The sequence below is a fragment of the Natator depressus genome, chromosome 7, assembly GCF_965152275.1.
Source record: "Natator depressus isolate rNatDep1 chromosome 7, rNatDep2.hap1, whole genome shotgun sequence".
Taxonomy (NCBI): domain Eukaryota; kingdom Metazoa; phylum Chordata; order Testudines; family Cheloniidae; genus Natator; species Natator depressus.
In genome coordinates, this window is record NC_134240.1 from 22,722,976 (window position 1) to 22,744,807 (window position 21,832).

The 21,832-nt window shown below is 43.8% G+C and overlaps 1 protein-coding gene across 3 annotated transcripts in view; it reads left to right on the top strand.

Moving 5' to 3' along the window:
• Nucleotides 1–20,941: 20,941 nt before the first annotated feature.
• KBTBD12 (kelch repeat and BTB domain containing 12) overlaps nucleotides 20,942–21,832 on the top strand; it is a 67,934-nt gene continuing 67,043 nt past the window's right edge. The window contains exon 1 of one of the 3 annotated variants that reach the window (XM_074957650.1): nucleotides 20,942–20,990. The gene's annotated coding sequence lies outside the window, so the exon portion shown is untranslated. The remainder of the gene's footprint in view (nucleotides 20,991–21,832) is intronic. The other 2 variants (XM_074957652.1, XM_074957651.1) reach the window with 2 other exon arrangements.

Below are 21,832 nucleotides of genomic sequence, written 5' to 3' on the forward strand. Positions count from 1 at the left end.
AATAACGAGCCTCATGTCTAGGCAAGCCCGGGGAAACCCCATGGAAGAGGCGATCCCCACGCACGGTGGCTTGCTCGCCTCCCTGGTCTCAGGTGGCACCGTGGCACAAATGGCCAAGCATCACGCCACGGTCTCCCTCTTCAGAATAAGAGCATCCTAGCAGCAACTGGCCCAGGAGCAAATCCCGTGGGAAGCTTTTCAGACCAGTTAGCTAGGTCCTCCATTACTGCTAGCCGAGAATCGGGCTCCGTAGCTAGAAATGGGGGCTCTAATACCAGAGCTATGGGTTTGGCTTGGACAGGCAGACAGACATTAGGTGCACTGGAAACGTGAAAGAGCTACAATCTGGAGAGAAATGAGAGAATGAATCGAATGCCCTTTTACATTTCCCCAGCTTTGATCCCATCCCCGTGGTTCTGGTTCTAGTCTGATCCCAAACTAGAAGCAGCCCAGGTTTGTTGTGCTGGTTCAGATGTGCAGCTGCTCTTGTGAGATTTCTACCATTTGGGGCCAAACGCTCCCAACACTTTCAAAGCCACTCAGTCCAAACCCAAAAGCCTGAATATTGCCCAGAGTCCAGATCAGTATCCCAACACCACCTGGTTGGCTCATCTGTAATTATAACCTGCTTTATGGTACATAACAAATGCTTAGGGAAACTGTCAAAACTAATTTCTCTTGAGTGAAAATCATCTCCTGGGTTTAAAGGCAAATGTCCAGGTACTGAATTTAAGAGCTTGATCCTTCAGTTCTAATGCTAGCAAAACTCCCAACTCAGCATTTATCAAGTACTTTGTGTATTGCCTACCTCAAGAGTGCAGAGTCAGGCCTTTTATGCTTCATCATTTAAGCTTTAATTTCTGGATGCCTAAGGATGTCCAAGAGCTTCCTGGCATCTTAAGAAAAAGCAGCTATAAAAATACATTTTAAAAACTAGGCAACATGCCCAAATAAATCCCAAACTGGGAACAAAGGCTGAGGAAACGAAAGAAAAATATAATCAACGACTAGTACAGAAATCTCTCAGCCAAAACATATACATATTAAAGAGGAAATCAAAAGCACATTTTTATCTTATTGTCATTTATATTAAACCCCTTCAAGGAGTTTGTTCATTACAAACAGCAAAGGCAAAATTATATAATTCCAGAAATGCTAATGTATGGAAATCCATCCAGGGACATTTATAATGAGCAGGATTCAGGATTCCAGGTGAGGCGGGGGCCTTCTCAGAGCCTGAGAACAGTATGTTCAAATAGCATATGATTTCTTAGCTCAACTACTCTACAAGTGTTGCTGTGTGTTGTTAAGCAGCTGTTGCATTCCACTTCACTGGTGGGTGAACCAATCTTATGTATATAAAACACTTTGTGATCCTTTGGGTTACAAGGTGCATTAAGTGTAAATTATTATTATATATACGGCTACCATCTGATCAGTTGACATTTAGTTCAACAGCACTATGGGCCCAATCCTACATTCCCTGCATGCTCCCAAATTCCCACTACTTCACTGGGAACTCTGGGTGTGCAAGGAGTGTAGGATCAGGCCCTCCGGGGGCATTTGGGGATAATTCCCTTTTGCAGACACACCTTCTGTCTTGTGATGTAACTGTAGAAATTAAAAGACGCATCTGACTGTCTGTCTGATATTCCTCATGACTTCTGAGTCCTAAATAAGAAAATTATTCCTGGGAAAATTGGATGGATTGGGAGTGAGGGATCCACCTGTTTGCGATCAACACAACATGTAAGGGTCCAGCTCAGCAATTATTGCAGGCTAGTCTCCAGTGAGAAAACAAAGGGAGCTGTGAGAGTGCAGTGATTGCCAGATGGTAACATCGTTTGCTTTCTCTAGTCTAAGGAGTGAGGCATAATTTGGAAATATATTTTAAGCGCAATCAAATTCCTAATAAAAATAGAACTAGGCTCGTTTATATCTTTACACTAACTTGATAACAGCTCGGATTTACGAGGTGCATCCAGAAAAGTTGTTTAGTGTAAGAAGGGTCAAACCCTGTTTGCTATCAGGAAGTAAGCAGTCCCATTGACGCCAGTTTTACATATGTGAGTACACAGAGATAGATTTGGCCTAAAATAGGGCAAATGACAGAAAAAGAATCCAGCACTGGAGAGAGAAAAACATCACATATAAATGAGGAATGGATAATGGAGGGGAGGAGATGGAAGGTCTGAAAGACATTAGCAGGAGGGAGAGAAGGATAATGGAGGAAGGGACGCGTGGAGGGCAGGGAAAGTGACCCTGGAGCAGAGATGGGCATAAGTTTCTCTTTGCCATTAGACTTCCAGTCACAGAATGACTTTTTAATGGATTATTTCCTTTTAGCATGCGCAGGTAAAGAGATTTTATAAGATCCTTCTGTTCCAGTTGACTGTCATATCCTTGTTAATTGCAAAAGAGTAGTCTGATTTGAGAAGTGGATTTAATGGGAGATTTTGCTAAACCATTTGCAATTCGCTGAACAGGATCATAAAACAGCCAGCTTCACTGATGATGATTGATGAAAATTGGATCTCGGGAAGCAGAATTAGAACATAACTAAGAAATATCTGGATATGAAAGAATTAACTATAAAGATGAGATATGCCATAGGTTACAATACACAGAGAGCAGATGGAAAGAGCAACGGAAAATGTAAGCCAAGAGAGCACATGGGGAACAAGAAGACAACGAAGAAAAATTAAAATGCAAGAGAAAAGCAAAGAAGACAAAGTAGCAACTGCAATCAATTTGCAATAATTGTTTTAGTTTTGCCACTCTCTTTGGCCAATTCTTTATTCCTCCCTATCCAGAGTTTAGTCACCAGGCTTTACTTCTTTTGTGCTTTCTCCTTTAGCTTGCCTCTTGGTATTACAGGATAAGAAAGACATGTACAGAGAGAGGCAAGGGGGTTGGGATGAGCTGCTTTTCTTTGACCTAAAATATGTATATTAACTCCTTGCCATATTCATTAAAAACATAGGGTTGGTGCCATACACACTGGGTTGAGAAAAAATAAATAAATTATAATCTCCCTGTTGATCAAGTTCATGCTTAATGATGGCCTCAAAGACTAGCTCTGCATTGGCCTGCTGTCCTTTGGCCCATGCACCAATTCAAAGTTAGTTTTACTTTAGAAGGAGGGTTTAGAGCAAAGACCTGAGACCCAGAAAACCTATTTCCAGGCTCTTCCATTGACTTGCTGACCGAGTTTAGGCAAGTCATTTCTCTGTGTTTCTCTGTCTGTGTTCCAATGGGAATAATAATACTTAATCTTTAAAGCACTTTAAGACCCTGGATATGAGTGCAAAGTAATCTCATTATGTGAAAGAAAATGATTAATGTTTATAAGAGTCCCTACTTATTTGCAGGAGAGAAGGGATTCTTTTTGCCAATGGTCCGATCCTGCTCTCATTGAAGCCAACAACAAAAGTCTGGCTTGGTCTACGCTTAAAAACTAGCTCAACCTAGTTTGCTGAGAGCTGTGAAAAAAATTGCATTCTCAGCACTGAGGTTAAGTTGACCTCACCCCTGATGTAGACTCAGCTAGGTTGCAGGAAGAATTATTCCGTCAACTTAGCTGCCGCCTCTTGGAGAGTTGGTTTAACTTTATCGATAGCAAAACCCCTTTTGTCGGTGTCTACATTACAAGCACTACAGCGGCATAGCTGCAGTGCTGCTGGTATAGTGCTTGTAATGTAGACATAGCCCCTAACTTCAAACAGGACTACTTATATGAGTAAGGAGAGCAGGATCTGGCCCTAAGTCTCCCCAAATACACATAGTTAAACAAAATCTTGTGTTTAAAAATACACTGTTTGAATATGTTTCAATCTTTTTCATTAATGTTTAAAAGGTGACCCCCTTCCCCCTCCCCGACTTATTGTTCTAATTTGAGAACTGGCTGTTTTATTGAGACAAGCAATCAATGTTAAAACCCACAGAAGAGTATTCCTACTGAGAATCAGAGGCATTCATTGCGCATACAGAAAACATGAAGCACACACCCTTCAAAGATAGATAATTTAAAGCTAAAGGCTGAAACTCCACCCCAAAGCCTTGGTTCCCTGACAGGAATTGACCAGCTATTCCAGAATAACTATTCCCATATAATTTAGTGATTCTAGAATCACTGTCCTATGTGGACACTCTGTTCCAGAATAAAAATGATTTGTGGAAGGAATAATTATCTTGGAATAGTCACTTCTATTCTGGAATAGTGTCCACACAGGGAGGTATTCCAGAGTAGCTATTGTGGAATACTTATAGCCGATCAATTTCTCCATGTAGACAAACAGGGACTGTTACCCTCAGAGGTTGCAGGAGGTAAATACTGACTGTTACCCTCAGAGGTTGCAGGAGGTAAATACTGCAGTCCTTGGGCACGAGAGGCACAGTAATGGCTTCTCTTTATCCATAGCACATATGGGTATTTTGAAGACTATATTTTAACAACCTTCCTTTGTCATATGCTTTTTCAGTATTTCCCTTTTCGTCGTCGTTACCAATATTTGTTTCTAAACAGAAGCTTCCTGTTACATAATTAGCCTGTTTGTCCTGCATGATTCACTCACATTGTGAGAGTGAATTGCCATGTTACTACTGAAGCACTTGAAGGGAAATCCTGTCCCCGCCATTATTAGGATAGAGTGCTTAACAGATCTGTTCTGGGACAGTATTTCCTGTGTTACTGTGGTGTGGTTTCATATAGCCATATTAGTACATTGATAAGATGTCAGTCCTAACAGTACAAACAGGAGTTTTTCACTGCACAGTATGTTATCGAAAGATACCTTAAAGGAAAAGGTTCTAATCTTTGAACTTTAAAATACATAAAAATAAGCATATGATAACATGGTAAATTCTCTTGTATCTCTTTGTACAGCCTTGTATTTCAGAAGTTCCTATCTTTTCTTTTCTCATTTTACTGATGATGGCTACATAATCCACTTTACAAACCTGGCATAATTGCGTCAGGAGTAAATAATATAACAAAAAGACATGGTACTTCTGTGGCGGATGGAGTGGTGCTTTATTTTGGTAGCCAAGCTGGAATCACTGACTGAAGAAGAGGTGCTATTGTGCGGCTTGGTTCTCTTGCTGCTTTGCCAATTGACAAAGCATCATCCATCATGTTTTGCCTTCCAATTTTTCCTTGCATGTTTCTCAGCTCATCATAACATAATTATGTTTCAGTTTCTTCTCGTCAGGGGCCGATACTTTCTTTGACTAAGACAACAGCTGCACAGCACAACCTTGATGAATCCCCATAAGGGCAAAAATGTGTCTGTGGTGTTTGTTTCTGCCTTAGCAACCCAAATGTTAAAGCTGCTTCTGCTTCTTCTTCTTTTTTTTTTGGACAAATGATGTTATTGCTTCTCAAATGCACCCAAGCCTGGTGCTTTCATAGCGGGTCTCAAAGTGGCACCCATGTTGTTTTATACTGTAATTTGTACTTGAAATATTAAGCATCTTTGCTGGGTTGTAATTTTTAAGTGTTGAAAGGCTGATTCTGTGGAATTGCCTTTTATCGGCCCATAAACACTGACATGGTATTTTATAGGATCATAATTACGGATACAGAATTTATTTTATGAATGACTGAAAGTCATCACAAGAGAGGCTTGGACCTCCCTCCCTTGTGCTTCTGCGATACATGTGAAGTAGGCTTCAGTATTGTATTCGGCCTTATTAAAATACTTAGCTCTTACATAGCTGTTATCAATGGATGTTAAAGTGCTTTGAAAAAGAAGATATGTCATTATCTCTATTTTATAAAGGGGGAAACTGAGGCACGGAGCAGTGAAGTGACTTCCTAATGTTAGACGCAAGCTGGGAACAGAATCAAGTCTCCTGGCTACCAGTCCAGTGACTGGTTCTCTGTATCACAATATTCCATGTCCTGGAGTAAATTTCACCCACAGAGTAACATATTCTCATTTTATCTGTGTTCGGCACAACAAAATGAGACTCCATCTTTCAGATCATACATACCATGAATGTTGTGACCCCGTCACACTCATGGCACTCTTCGGAAGCGTAGAGATGTTAGCTACAGTGTCCTGGCCAAAATACGGTTTGAATGATATAACAGGATGGTCTGTCCCCTTAAAGGTAATGGGGATTAGGGGTCAGCCAATCCCTGTTCCATGGCATGGCCCTGTTTGGGAGTTCTGATGCACACGAGGGCCTAGGAAATGGCAGAGGCAGATACTGGGAGAGAGGAAGTGGTCCTAGGGAAATAATGAGTATTTGCGGGAAAACCCACACTACTGTTCCTTTAAAGGTCTGGGACCAGGAGCCTTGTAGTGAAGGATGGGGCAAGGCTCACCTCTCCCATATATGCTGCCTCTTGCCCTCTTTGCTCACAACAAAAAGACAGTAGAAGGGAAAGGACTGCTTGTCTCCTGTTCCATCCCAGCCCAAGGGAGAAAGGATTGGGTGGTGAGACCTGATCTCCAAGCCATGTCGGAAGGCTGGAAGACTGCACCCCACCAGAAATGCCTGGGTGGAAAGGACTTTGTTAGGAAGGTTTTGTTTTCTGTTCTGTTTGTACGAAAGACTTTGTTGACAGTTCAGGTGGAACTGGATGAGTGTGATTCAAAGGGGCCAGCTGGGAGAAGCTGGCCTGAAGCAGAGCACAGCCCCATGGAGGAGGAATGTGGGGAGGTCACAAACCCACAGAGGGGGTTTTTACTGATCCCTTTTCCAGGGAGTGGCAAGATATAGCTCTATGAAAGAGGACTGTGGGACCCCCAGAGGACCAACAAAAACTGTTTGTAAAGAATTAGTAAATTAGTCATCCTCTGTCCTGTCCCGCGCAGAAGGGGAGTGTTGTTTTAAGTACTTGACTGTGGGATTTATTAGGAGAGTGGTTCTCAACCAGGGGTATGTGTACCCCTGGCGGTATGCAGAGGTCTTCCAGGGGATACATCAACTCATCTAGATATTTGCCCAGTTTTACAATAGGCCATGTAAAAAGCACTAGCAAAGCCAGTACAAACTAAAATGTCCTACAGACAATGACTTGTTTATATTGCTCTATATACTATATCAGCAGTTCTCAAACTGTGGGCGAGTTCATTTTAGTGGGGTCGCCAGGGCAGGTGTTACACTCACTGGGGCCTGGGGCAGAATGTCAAAGCCCGAGCCCTGCTGCGCAGGGCTGAAGCTGAAGCTTTTAAGTGGAGTGAAACTTGGGGTACACAAGACGAATCAGACTCCTGAAAGGGGTATAGTAGGCTGGAAAGATTGAGAACCACTGTATTAGGAGCAGGGGTGAAAGTAAAATTAAGCTCTTACCGGTACGGGGCCAGCTCTGCCCCCGCCCCAGAAGGGGTGGGGTCTCGGGTGGAAGGGAAGGGTCAGGGTCCCCCGGCCAGCCCATCGGCACTGCCTGGCCTGTACCGCCTGGGGCTCCAGCAGGGATTTAAAGGGCCCGGGGCTCTGGCAGCAGCATCTGGAGCCCTGGGCCCTTTTAAATCGTGGCCCTGGGGCAGCTACTTCTTTTGCCCCCCCGTCAGCGGCCGGGGTGGGGGGGAAGGGACAACGACATTAAAGCGCAACGACATTACTGGTACGCCGTACCGGCCTGCACCACCTTACTTTCACCCCTGATTAGGAGGAACTGGGGATTAGGTGCCTGCAGGGCCACTCCATGCTATGTGGGGGTGCTCTGGAGAATGCACCCTGCCACAGCTCTCTCTAATTCTTCCTATAGTTTCACTTTCCGTGCTGATCTTTTGGGGTTTGTTACTGCATGCTGTTAAACAGCTGCTACCTTCCATCCCAGGGCTCGATGCATTTCAGCCGTAATGATAATAGTAATAGTGAAATAACTCCTATAAGCAGAGCCATATCAGGGAACCATGAAGAACTCCACTCCTGTGAGTAGTACCATTTATCCATAAATATGTAAATAATCTAGTCCATTTGGTTTCTAATGTGCTTTGAGATCCTTCAGCATGAACGGCATGTATACATGCTGTAATAATAATTTTTGTCACTATCCACCACATTAATTCCTTATCTAACTGGATGAAACTCCCTTTGGTGTGGATGGAAGTTGCACTCACTTATGCCGGGGTTAAATTGAGCTCTTCTTATATCTAGCCAAAGAATTGTGAGTACAAGTACCAGCCATATTTGTTTGTGTAAAAAAGACAACTTGTTTATGGCGTTGGTCCTTACCACATATTTATGGATCACTAGTATCCAGTATAGCTGGATAACTTGCCGTGTGATATTTCTTACATATAAAAACGTGTGTAAATTCCAGCAATGGGAATATGATCAGACGTCTCTATAGGTTTTCTCACATTCATATTTGGTTTCTTTGCTTAATCCACTTACACATACCAATATATGGCTGTGTAAGATGTGAATTTTCTTTGATTTATGTGCAATAATTACTTCCTAACATCTGCATAACAGATTTTGTAGGAAAAGAAACTCTGCAACATTAAAAAATAAATGTATGAAATCTTTAACATCTCTGTTACTGGGTTTTGTTATCCACAGCTGACTGGATACATTCCCAGCCAGGACGCTGGTTCAGCAAAACAGCTGCATTAGTGATTTAACTGCGGGCCTGAGTCTGCTCCTATTTACATCAATGTAAATCAGGAGTGATGCAGCTGAAGACAAAGGAATTACACCAGTGTGAAACTGGTATGAAAGGAAAAGTAAGCATCATGGTAGAGAACAACCAGGGAACTTCAGATATGATGCTTTGATGGCATAGGATACTGTGTTAGGGCCTGATCCAGCAAAAATTTCCTACCAGATATATTGCTTTCTAGTGAGATTATTATTATTTAATAATTTTATATTGTGGTAGGGTCTGGAGGCCAACTGTACCCTAGTCCCATGGATTTAAGTGAAACTACTTTTGGTAGTAAGCACTGAACTCAGTAGTGAGTATTTGCAGTATTGGCCGCAAATTATTCATTCTTATTTATACAGTGTCAAAAATGTTCTGGATTCATTATAATTTACTGTGTGATTTGTAGTACTGGGAAATATATTCATTGACATTCTTTCAACAGTGCCTTAGTACAAGGGATAATTAATCTGGAGATTTCCTTTGAGAAAGGGAATTTTAACCAAGGAATGTTGAAGTCAAATACAAGCTATAGCATCTCTCAAGAGCCCAATACTATTCCCAGTATCGGGACTGACTTCTACTCAGTTGTAAAACAATATACGGTTGTGTTACCAGAAATCTTATCATTCTGCCTTGTAGATGGGCTTTCAAGTAAGACAGATATTAAACCTCTCTAGGCCTCTATTGCCATCCTTTAATGAGCTGATTTGTTAATTATTTGCCAGTACCAACAGCTACTGTTACAGTATGTGTGAGGTCAAAGAATGCCAGCAGTGAATATCAGATCTTGGATGTAATCTCTGATTACTCTTCTAGCAAAGGCATAGGTAGATATGTAAGTGATTTGGACTCTGTGGTTGCTGCAGGGGTGGCACACATCGTAAGAGCGGCCATACTGGGTCAGACCAATGGTCCATCTAGCCCAGTATGCTGTCTTCCGACAGTGGCCAATGCCAGGTGCCTCAGAGGGAATAAACAGAACAGGTAATCACCAAGTGATCCATCCCCTGTCGCCCATTCCCAAGTTCTGGCAAACAGAGGCTAGAGACACTATCCCTGCCCATCCCGGCTAATAGCCATTGATGGACCTATCCTCCATGAACTTATCTAGTTCTTTTTTGAACCCTGTTATAGACTTGGCCTCCATGTGGATTCATACTGGAGTCCCATGGATAGTACCCCTTGTACTCCAAGACACAATGAACCTAAATTCTGCAATAAATACCCATCAATTCTGGGGCAGGAAACCCGCCATTCTATGGCAATGAAATTAAGGCTATTATTTACTCACAGGTAATTTTAATAAAAGTCATGGACAGGTCACGGGGCAGTAAACAAAAATTCATGGCCCCTGATCTGTCCATAACTTCTACTAAAAATACCTCTGATTAAATCTTGCTGTGGGGGCGGGGGGAGGGGTGCTGTTGCGGGGGGGGAGGCGGGGGGCGCCCAGGGCCAGTGGCACCAGTTGCCGGGGTCCACGGAACGCGGCTGCTCCAGCCAGCCAGCCGGCCAGGGACTGCTGCCTGGGGCTGCCAGAGCAGCGGCTGGTGTGGCTGTTCCTGGGGCCACCTGAGCAGCTGGTGCCAGCTGCTTGGGCGGCTCTGGGATTAGCCACACTGGCCCCTCCAGAAGTTGAGGAGGTCGCAGAAAGTCAAGGAATCCTAATGATAATCTAGTTCATTTGCTGATTTGCTGAATCCACTCTAGAGGCTCCGTAACATTTTTATGCAAACCTAGGGAAAGGGGGAAGGTTATTTCCTATAGGTTGGATGTTTAGGGTTCTTGTAGAGACAGCACCCAGCTGCTAGCAGGTGTACGTGGCAGCTGAATAAAGCTCCATCCTTTCCAGGCTTCCAGGGTTGGGGGGATGGAGCAGGGCACCAGAAGGAGGGTGGCAGCAGCCGGGGTCTGAGCCTATGAGCTGCGGGCACTGGGCAGAGCTCAGTCCTCCCTGGGCTGCAAAGTGTGTGAAGGGTCCTTCGCAACACACATATTTTCCAGGCCAGATTAAGCTATAGGCACCATAAACCCATGCCTGGGGCCCCAGCTCCCAGAGTCATGTAATTACATGAGAACCTAAGTTTTCTGGCTGTGGGGCTCACGTCTGAGATGTGACTCGAATATAACCAATGCAGTGAGTGATGTCTGGCTGAGTCAACATCCCCACCCCCTCCAGAGCCCCACTCAGAACTCTGTGTCCACCACACACTTTGCATCCTGGCGGGAGAGATTTCTGCTTGGGGCCTGTGACTCATGTACTCAGCCCCTGGCTGCCACATTCCCCCCAGCCAGAGCACACATCTTCAAAGGTAGGGAAGGGTGGCCCTGATGAGCCAGGAGAGCTGCTGTCCTCCTTTCTGTCTCCCCTAATTATGGACAACAGGGCAGGAGAGTATAATGCAAGAGAATCCCAACTCTTGACATTGCAAGTCTTGTGATAGTTGGTGTTCTTCTTGAAACCCCAACTCCCGGAATTATTTAATTAGGAAAGTATCTCTGTTTTTTTTAAAAAGTAAAGTTTCCAGCCCTCACGGTTTCAGAGAAAAGCTTGAAAAGAGTCACCCCAGTGCACCCTAAAGGCTTGGAAACCAGAAGGCAAATCATTTTCTTTTTGTAAATCTCATGAATTTTTAGCCACCCTCATGATTTTAGGGGGCCTAACTCACAATGATCTTTTGACAACTTGGTGTTGCCAATGCTGAGGATGTGCTGCTTGAGGCAAGTGGCAGAGAAACTGCATGGTGCAGCCAGATCCTGGCAGGCAGAAAGAGCAAAATGTTGGGCAGCTGGTTGCAGCAACATGGCAGAGTCCAGGGCCAAAACAGGGAATTCCACAGCAATTTGGTAACATGCCAAATTCCATGGAACATTCTGTGATCACTGTGTACCTGGGGCCCTGCCTATGAATTAATGCTACCTGCAACCTAGACTTCCTAGGGAAAAAAACTGACACTGTGTGTTGAACATGTGTAGACACCCCAGGCTTCTATTGAAGAGCTAGATCCTGCAAACACTATCCTTACTACTCCTAGTAGTAAGCACTATGCCCAGCAGTAAGTGTTTGCAGGATTTAAGACTTTTGAAAATACTCTGAGGATGCCCAGCATGCCTCAGTATAATATGAGGGCACACTTGTGCAGATAGCCCGAAGTTTTAACACTCTCTTCCTGGTTTGGTTTGTTTAATTCCTTGTGAAATGATTTTTTTTCCTCTCAAGGAGTTTGAGCTGAACAGTCTGTGACCATATGCCAAATCTCAACATGCCTGAGGGCCATCCTGCATTTCCCAAAGAGAACCCTTTTTTAAACCAACTTCTGCTGAAACACTGGAACTTCACCCATTTATGTACGGCAAGCCCCTTCTTTTTTGATCTTTGAAGGCAGCAGTGACATGATGGCTAGATGAAGTGCTTATTACAATTCTGGATGCAGTGCAACACATTTTAAAAGCTTTTTACTTAGAAACTATTCTGTGTGCTATATATATATTCGGAGGTGTTTTTTAGTATTACTAGGAGCATATGTATAAAAACATGATTTTTGTTTTTTGAAATCAGTAATGCATTTGCTTCTGTTGATTGTGTCTTACTTGAATAATTAGTATCATAATACACCTTTATACAAATCCTGTGTACATTGTGGCAAGCTGGACCCAGTTTCTGGAGCAAGGTCTCCTGGTTTCTGAGGTTCTCTGGGCCTAAATTCTGCAGAAAACTGGAAATTCTGTGGCATCTTCAGGTAAAGTTAGCTTTTACTGATTTTAAATATGAGTATTAATAATGAATTCGTTGCAGTATCCCTTGTGCTGTTCATTTTTATGATATGTAAATGTATTTTACATTGCCTCAGATTTTCAGTCTGCTGTAAATTTTTGTATGGACAATACAGTTGCATGTTGGAACAAAGCCAGAGATTTGGGCAGCTACTTGGAGTTTTTGGCACCTGAGAACATATGGCACCCAGGATGCAGTTGGGACTTTCACAATGGAGAGTGGCTGCATTTCTTCTTTTCCTCCTTGTGGACAAGGGTGGAAGGGACTTGAAATTTTGGGGGTGGTATGTGTTGTCCTAATTCCCCACCACAGCAACTCTTGACACAAACATTTTCCCAGTTCCCCCTGTTCTTGTGTCAACAACTATGGTTAAGCAGAATTAGCTAGATATTGCTGCCAAAATGATCAGCAGTGAAACAGTGAACAATATTGACAATTAAGTCATCATTAAGTTTCAGAGTTAACACATCACTACAATTAAGGAAATTCACACATCATAGAGCTATTGTTTGCAGACTGAGAAGGATGAGACAGCAATTTGGTTCACGTTTGGTAGTTTTCCTTCAAAACAACAAAATTTTGAAATGTATTGTTTAAAATGAAAGCTTAGAGTCTGTTGCTCAAATCTGCAGCAGGATGTGGATTTTGTGGCAGAACTTCAGAATACAGGAGACCCTTTTTAGCATCTTCCACATAAGGATCTCACAGCACTTTGAATTCTAATTAATCCCTGCGATGTAGGAAAGTATAATTATCCCCATTTTACAGATGAGGAACAGAGGCCCAGAGATGTGAGAGGCTTGCCCAAGGTCACGGGGAAAGCTAAGGCAGAGCCTGGATCAGAACCCAGAGCCAAATTCTTCCCCAGTATAATTCTACTGGAATCAACTGAATTAAACCCAGGACAAATTGGCCTCAAGTCTCCTAGCTGTACCTTATCTATACAACTACTCTTTGTTCCTTTATGACTTGTGGTCATAATCCTCTGTTTCATCACAACCCAACTCCAGAGCAATCAACTGAAGGTGGGGCTGGAGGAAGCTCCTAGTACTGCTCTTCCAAGAGTGTACCAGGTGCCATTTAGGGTATGTCTCCACAGCAAAGGAAAACCCACAGCTGGTCTGTGCCAGCTGACTCAGACTCGTGAATCTCAGCTGTGGGGCTGGTTTATTGCTGTGTAGACTTCTGAGTTTGGGCCTGAGCCTGGGCTCCAGGATCCTGTGGAGTTGAAGCCTGTGACCTGAGCCCTGTGAGCCCGAATTGGCTGGCATGGGCCAGCTGCGGGTTTTTCTTTGCTGTGTAGACACACAAGTGGCTGCTAGTTAGTCAATACACTCTTGGAGTTATAATGCTCCTGCTGCTTCAGACTGTGCACGTCCCCTCCCCACTTTCAATATAGTTCTGCTTGTGGTATCCTTAATTTGGCCCCATATGTGTAATACAATTGCATCTATACTAATCTTTCATATAGTAAAAGCACTAAAAATGAGGTACAGAAATGTATTTCTGCAAAACTCATTAACCTCACACTAAAAGAAAAGGAGGACTTGTGGCACCTTAGAGACTAACCAATTTATTTGAGCATGAGCTTTTGTGAGCTACAGCTCACTTCATCGGATGCATACTGTGGAAACTGCAGAAGACATTATATACACAGAGACCATGAAACAATACCTCCTCCCACCCCACTCTCCTGCTGGTAATAGCTTATCTAAAGTGATCATCAAGTTGGGCCATTTCCAGCACAAATCCAGGTTTTCTCACCCTCCGCCCCCCCCACACAAACTCACTCTCTTGCTGGTAATAGCCCATCCAAAGTGACCACTCTCTTCACAATGTGTATGATAATCAAGGTGGGCCATTTCCTGCACAAATCCAGGTTCTCTCACCCCCTCACCCCCCTCCAAAAACCACACACACAAACTCACTCTCCTGCTGGTAATAGCCTATCCAAAGTGACCACTCTCCTTACAACGTGCATGATAATCAAGGTGGGCCATTTCCAGCACAAATCCAGGTTTTCTCACCCCCCAAACCCATACACACACAAACTCACTCTCCTGCTGGTAATATCTCATCCAAAGTGACCACTCTCCCTACAATGTGCACGATAATCAAGGTGGGCCATTTCCAGCACAAATCCAGGTTTTCTCACCCCCCCCCCCACACACAAACTCGCTCTCTTGCTGGCAATAGCTCATCCAAACTGACCACTCTCCCCACAATGTGTATGACAATCAAGGTGGGCCATTTCCAGCATAAATCCAAGTTTAACCAGAACGTCTGGGGGCGGGGGGGTAGGAAAAAACAAGGGGAAATAGGCTACCTTGCATACTTAGCCACTCCCAGTCTCTATTTAAGCCTAAATTAATAGTATCCAATTTGCAAATGAATTCCAATTCAGCAGTTTCTCGCTGGAGTCTGGATTTGAAGTTTTTTTGTTGTAAGATAGCGACCTTCATGTCTCTGATTGCGTGACCAGAGAGATTGAAGTGTTCTCCGACTGGTTTATGAATGTTATAATTCTTAACATCTGATTTGTGTCCATTTATTCTTTTACATAGAGACTGTCCAGTTTGACCAATGTACATGGCAGAGGGGCATTGCTGGCACATGATGGCATATATCACATTGGTGGATGTGCAGGTGAACGAGCCTCTGATAGTGTGGCTGATGTTATTAGGCCCTTCTTTGCATTTCCTTTCCCACCTCAGCTGACATAAAGAGATGTTCTGTCCTGTCTAATCAGCCTCTTCCGGCTGTCTGATTAGTTCACTGACATCACAGTTCTTCTTTGAGCTATTCCAAGTCATTTCCAGAGAAAGAACCATGATGCTGAGATGCTGGATTGTGGCATCCCTGCATGAAACAGGCTGAGGGACAAGGAAGAGGGAAACTTTTCTTTATGTACAAAAGATTTAGTCCTGCCCTACTTACTCAACTATACATTTGTGCAAGTCAGTGGAGGTTTTGCCTATAAGCCTCAGCCAGCACATATTACTCCGTAATAACCACTTATCCGCAATGCTCAGAAAGGAAACCCCAGAAGAACTGCTATACATGACAGTTACATGGGTTGTTTTAGTTTTTTTAAAGCCACTTTAATGTGATGGAGGCTCCTTTTCATGTAAAAGACGGAAAGAACCTACAAATGAAACAACATCAAGCCCTAAAGTGCAAAACTGCAATTTGCATACTTCGGGGCAGCTGCTGTGTCTGTCCTTATTACCACCACTGGGGTGCTAATTCAGCCACAACTTTCTCATTTATTTAAATGAAAAAGCAGCGGGTGGCTGGCATGCCACATTAGCTGCAAGGCAACCCGGGAATCAAGTTGACAGAGCTAGAAAGAGATTTCAATTCAGAGGGATTTAGGGGTCTTGCTCCCTGGACTGGTGGACACTGGCAGGTTCAGAAGTGCCCTTGGTCTACAGTATAGGTCAACACTTAGCTTAGAAAAAAATCAGTATTTGTATTTTGTCTGAAATGGAGAACAGACACAGGACGGAACTGGAATTCTCCGTCCAAGTAATCTTTCTCTCTAAAATATATTGTTGCCAAAATAGTCTTGTCTCTACAGTAATACAAATATTTAATACTAATAATCTGTGTTTGTATAGCATTTAGCGTAATGGGGTCCTGGTCTACAACTAGGCTCTTGGTGGTACAAATAGATAATAATACTCTTCCGGACTCATTCCTCCTGCTACCCTCTAGTGTTCTCAGATTGTAAGTGTGTTGCATTGACTTGCTCCTTCTCTGTTCAGCTGGCATTCGGTACAACAATCAGCTACTTTGCTTGTGCACACAGGCCCTGGTTCAATAACGTACTTAAACACGTGCTTCACTATAAGCATGTGAGCAGTCCATTGTCTTCAATGGGATTACTCACCTGCTTAAAGTTAGGCACCTTGCTGAACTGGGGCCATAGTGCTGCAGGTGATTCCCCAGGGGAAGCAGTAGTGTGCCCCATGTCCTAGAGAAAAGGACTGATACCTAGAAGAGAGGAAATATTCAGTCACCCTGGGCCACATTTGGAGAGAGTCTGGACAGCCCCTTCAGTGTGTATGCTGCACCAATTTAGACTCTGTCTAGACTTCCTTAGGCCTTCTAGACCAGGGGTGGGCAAAATACGGTCCGGGGGCCACATTCGGCCCTTCAGACGTTTTAATCCAGCCCTTGAGCTCCTGCTGGGGAGCAGGTTCTGGGGCTTGCCCCGCTCCATGTGTGCTGTAGCTCCACACAGCTCCCGGAAGCAGAGGCTCCTACGCGTTCCGGCTCCTGTGTGTAGGGGCAACCAGGGGGCTCTGCACATTGCCCCCGCCCCAAGTGCCGCACCTGCAGCTTCTATTGGCCAGGAACCATGGCCAGTGGGAACTGCAGGGGCAGCACATGTGGACAGAGCCACCTGGCCATGCCTCCACATAGGAGCCAGAGGGGGGACATGCCGCTGCTTCCAGGAGCTGCTTGAGGTAAGCACCGCCCGCAGCCTGCACCCCTGACCTCCTCCCATGCCCCAACCCCCAGCCCTGATCCCCCTCCAACCCTCTGAACCCCTCAGTCCCAGCCCAGAGCACCCTCCTGCACCACCAGCCCCTCATCCCCTGCCCCACCCCATAGCCCGCACCCCCAGCTGGAGTCCCTACCCTCCCCACACACCCAACCCGCTACCCCAGCCCGAACCCCCCTCCTGCACCCTGAACTCCTCATTTTTGGCCCCACCCCAGAGCCCGCACCCCCAGCTGGAGCCCTCACCCCCTCCTGCACCCCAACGCCCAATTTCGTGAGCATTCATGTCCCACCATACAATTTCCATACCCAGATGTGGCTCTCGGGCCAAAAAGTTTGCCCACTCCTGTTTGAGACTCATGTTCACTAACATGGAACCTACAGGTAGTCCACCCCAACCCACAGATCTGGAGCTCCAAGGAACTCCTGTGTAGAGTTTTCTGTGGGATTTGTAGAGTGGAGTGGACAGGCTAGGGAGCCATTCACAGTGGTGGAGTGAAGCCTAGGGCCTTATAATTTTAGACTAGAACTTTGTGAACCAGTTTAATGAACCACCTGTGTGAAATTACGAACTTGTCAGCTCAGCACAAGCCAGAACAAAACCACTGAGCAATGACAGGATTGGTAATGAGTGAAGAGAAGGTTAAAATAGCATGTAGGTCTGAATGTTTGAATGGTGGCAGTAAAAGAAAGTGATCAGATGGTCATGACGCTGGATTGGAAAGGAAATTAAACCATGCTGTATTTTCTGAAGCGGGTATAAAAAGTAACCAAAAAACCTCTACAAAAACCAATTAAAAGTCACAGTTGCTTGTGTATCTATCTGTTGCTAACCATGACACAGAGAAAAGCTATATCTATGGAAGACTTGCATATATAGTAAATAAGCTACACACAAAATAGGCTTTTAATCATGGATGAACTGTAACTATATTGTATCCAATCCTGCTCTCTTTACTCAGAAAAATGTACTCCCTGGAAGTCAATGTGTGTTTTTCTTAAAAAAGGAGGGCAGGATCTGGTCCATACAGCTTGGTATTCACTAATGAGCAATGATCAGAAAGAAAATCCTCTGTTCATGCCAGTTACATGGAAGTTAGTATGTACTGCATGGACAGTGTCATGGAAAACTCCACACCAAAACCCCAAACCCAACCGGGGTTTCCATTCCTTTATAATATTTACCTGTACATCTGCCTTTCTATGTATATATCAGTCTTTGTCACAAACAATACACTAACCTCTGCACCTCCCTGTGACGGCCTTTATATTTTAAAAATGTTAAAAGAATCACTTATTTGTCCTATTATCACAAGTGTTTTTTCCTTTTCCTATTACTAATTTGCTGAAGTTAAGTAAAAACGTTAGTCCTCACCCACTCCTCCAGTCAGTCATATTATACTTATAATCACCATGACAACAGATAATGATCTCATAAAGGAAGGATTATGACTCAATTGCATGAAGAAGAGGAAGTCAGGGTTGGTTTACACTGAAGAAGAGCTTTAATTTCAGCAGAAACATCTTGGGCCTGATTCACCACTGTGTTACTCCAGTTTTACACAGGTAAAACATCACTGATTTCAGAGGAGTTACACTGGCATAGAACTAGAGTATTATAGTGATGAGTCAGGCCCCTTGATTAATTTCAATTAATTGCAACAGAAATATTCAGAATTACATTAATGACAAAAATAAATTTGTTTTAAAAGCCTCAGTTAGTGTTTTTATGAAACAAGCTCATTATCCAAATTAGCTCAAGAAATACACCCAGAAGTGAAACATGATTATTATTATGTCAGCAATATTATTTCAAAGAAATACAATTTATTACATAAGCAGTCTGTGTTAACCACCAAGATACTATAAATTGTTCCATTTAATAGGGGAACAAGGCAATTTGGGGGAATATCGTTCACTTTTATCACAGCTGTGGCATTTCATCCCCAGTCTAATGTTCCTTCTTGCTTCTAAAAAAATATGGTGTCAGACTGGATATTTTTATTTCTAAGATAAAGCTGAAGTTTTAACAAGAACAATCTAGTAATTTATACAACCATATATCCATGCAATTTGTTCAACAGAAGAGAGGAGCAGGCATAAAATTTTACCAGCTTAATTTTTTTTTTAGTTCAACTGGAAAATTCTATGGCAATTTTTTGTATATGTATTTTTTTTCAAAAGAATTACATACCTTGGGACAATCATCTTAAAAGCAAACAAAATCAGCGTTAGCAGCTGAGTGCACCTGAGTGTTCTTCCTGGTGCTTTTGAAAAACCTGTGATGATAAACCACTGAATGCAAGTAGCGGAATAAAAAATCTTGATAAGGAAACATATTTCAGTTTCAATTTTCGAAGCTATTACAATTAATCAACAGTGTGTTTAAAAAATAAAAAAGAGAGGAAAAACGATTTTCAGTACCATGAGACCAGCTTTAATAGCCCTTTCAAGTAAAACTGTAGGCATAAAATTAATCCATTGTGTTACCTTAATTCTAAGATATATCTTTTCTGTCCTTCAGCTTCTCCTCTAATTTACACTGTTTTACATTGGTGGAACTATATTGGCTCATATCCTCAGCTCAGTAAATCAGTGTACTGTAGCTTCATTGACCTGGCCTCTTGACATCAGGGGATTTACTCCTGATTCACACCAATGTGAGAGGAGAATCAAACCCTCACATCTTCATATCTAAATCTCTAACCTAAAATGCCCTTCCCTTTTTTTTCTGCTCAGAGCTGAGAGTTAAGGTCTCAAAGTTCAACTTTGTTCAGGAAACCCCCCTAAAACCTTTAGTTTTAAAAATTAATGCTTCCCTTTTAAAAGGCCCCAATGTCCCTTACTGAGCTACCTCAGCTTTAAGTGACCTGGTAAGAGCAGAAGAGAGGGACAATGGCAGGTGGAGGGAGGAAAAGCGCCTCTTGGATGCTGCAAAGCCAGTGTCCCTGATTCTGAGCTGTGTTCAGGCAGAATGCAATGCATCTTAGGGAGTGGTTGTGGACCAAATGATGGTGTTCACCATCTTTGTGGCTCCCCGAATTCTGGGGCAGATGGAAACCAGTTTGATCCCTGGCCTAAGTTAGAGCTACCTAAAGGGCCATTACAGAAGCCAAGAATAACTGGAACAGAGAGATGTTTTAGCCCAATGCCCATGCTAAGCCCTCTATGTCAGGGATTGTGAGTGGGTGATATAGAACTATAATGTGGTCTCTGTGCCTTCCAGGGATTTTCCTGAACTGGGGAATATCCAAGGTAGTTGGAGTGGCACAGAGCAGGAGGAATGGAGTTGTGGGGGCAGAGTCAGTGCCAATAGGCCTGAAGGAGTCCATACCTCTGTAATATAGGAACTGCAAATGGCACCGTGGAAATAAGAGAATATTCTGTACTGATAACACACTAAGGGCCAGGTCCTGCCATCCATACTCAACGGGAGTTGTGCACATATATCTGAAGAAAAAGTTTGGCTCTTAGAATTATGGATGGAACTCTACCCTTTAATCCGTCACTATGATAACTCAAACCCTAGTCTAAATGTGCTTGGCACAATGGCATCCCATACCCTCGGGTTTGGGACAGAATCCTACCCTACCCAGAATCTTACCCAGAGCAAGAGTAGAACCATTTTCTACTGAAGCCCCAGTCCACGTTTCCTTTTATGTGGGAGTGGAGAAAGGCTGATGGATCCATTTAGGACAAATCTATAAACTTAACTTCTGCCAGTGAGAAGGTGCAGTGGCAGCTGTCTGGTCACACAAGGATCCCAATGTTTTCTTAATGGCTATATGTGGCTGATGACAAATCAGTTAGTAGAAGGAAGAGGGGTAGTGAGGAGATGCCAGTGCCAGTCCAAGGACTTTCATTTAGTCCTAATGTACTCTGCATGTGACATTAATACGGCTCCCTCTCACAGCCAGGAATCCAGCCAGGCCTAATAATAGCCCCTGGCTCCCTCTCTGTCCACATGAGGCTCTCAGATAAGCAGCAGCCATATGAGGTATCTCTTTCACTCCCGTTTGCCCCCCCCCCCCCCCATCTCTCTCTCACGCAGTCTCCCAGACATATGCAGATCCAGAGGCGTCGGGGACAATAGGGAGAAAGGTAGATATATCCACTCCCATCTCTCGGCACAAGAGAGAAGGGGATTTGCTGCTGAGGCTCAAAAGCAGTGAGCAAGTGCCACTGTGGATTGTTGGGTGGGTGTTATTGTCATGGGCAGGGTTGGAGAGGCCCTGAAGATCTTAGGGGGCCACTTAGGGATGTCAAAACTGGGGCCCATTGGCAGTTACATGAGGCAGATAAATTGGAGCCCTTTGCACCTGTTGGGCACCCCCTGGAGATGCTGAAACAAAGGCCCTCTCACTTCCATATAGGGCTCTCTGTAGATTTCAAAATGGGGATATGGGACTCATTCCCAGGGATCTCAACATGGGAACCCCTGAGAACATCAGACTGGGGGTCTGGTACTTATATGGATTTGCAGTAGATGTGAAAACAGAGACTCTCTGCGGATGTAGAAATTTGGGGGTCCCAGTGCTGCACACACCAATATAGGGGACCTTTGCACTCTCCACAAATCTGAAAATTACGTGCACTTTCAGCAAGGGCTCTTGGAGAACCAGTTGCTCTGCTGTTTTAGGATTTTCATGTGCCTAGGTCTGGCCTGGACCGTGGAGTTCTGAATTTGTAGTGTAGGTGTGTCATTGTGAATTGTGGGGTTGTTATGAATTGAACCTGTATTGTGGGGTTGTTCTAGATTTACTGCTATGTTGTTGCCAGGGGTTGCAGGGTAGTTGGTGCGGGCGGGGAGGGGGGAAGAGCCTTACAATGATATATTCCTGCTGCTGACTGAAACTGAAACTAAGGGAAGTTATAGGAAAGGATAGATTCACATAAATTGCACAGTAACTAGTGAAATGCTGATGTCAAGGGGTCAGGGTTCT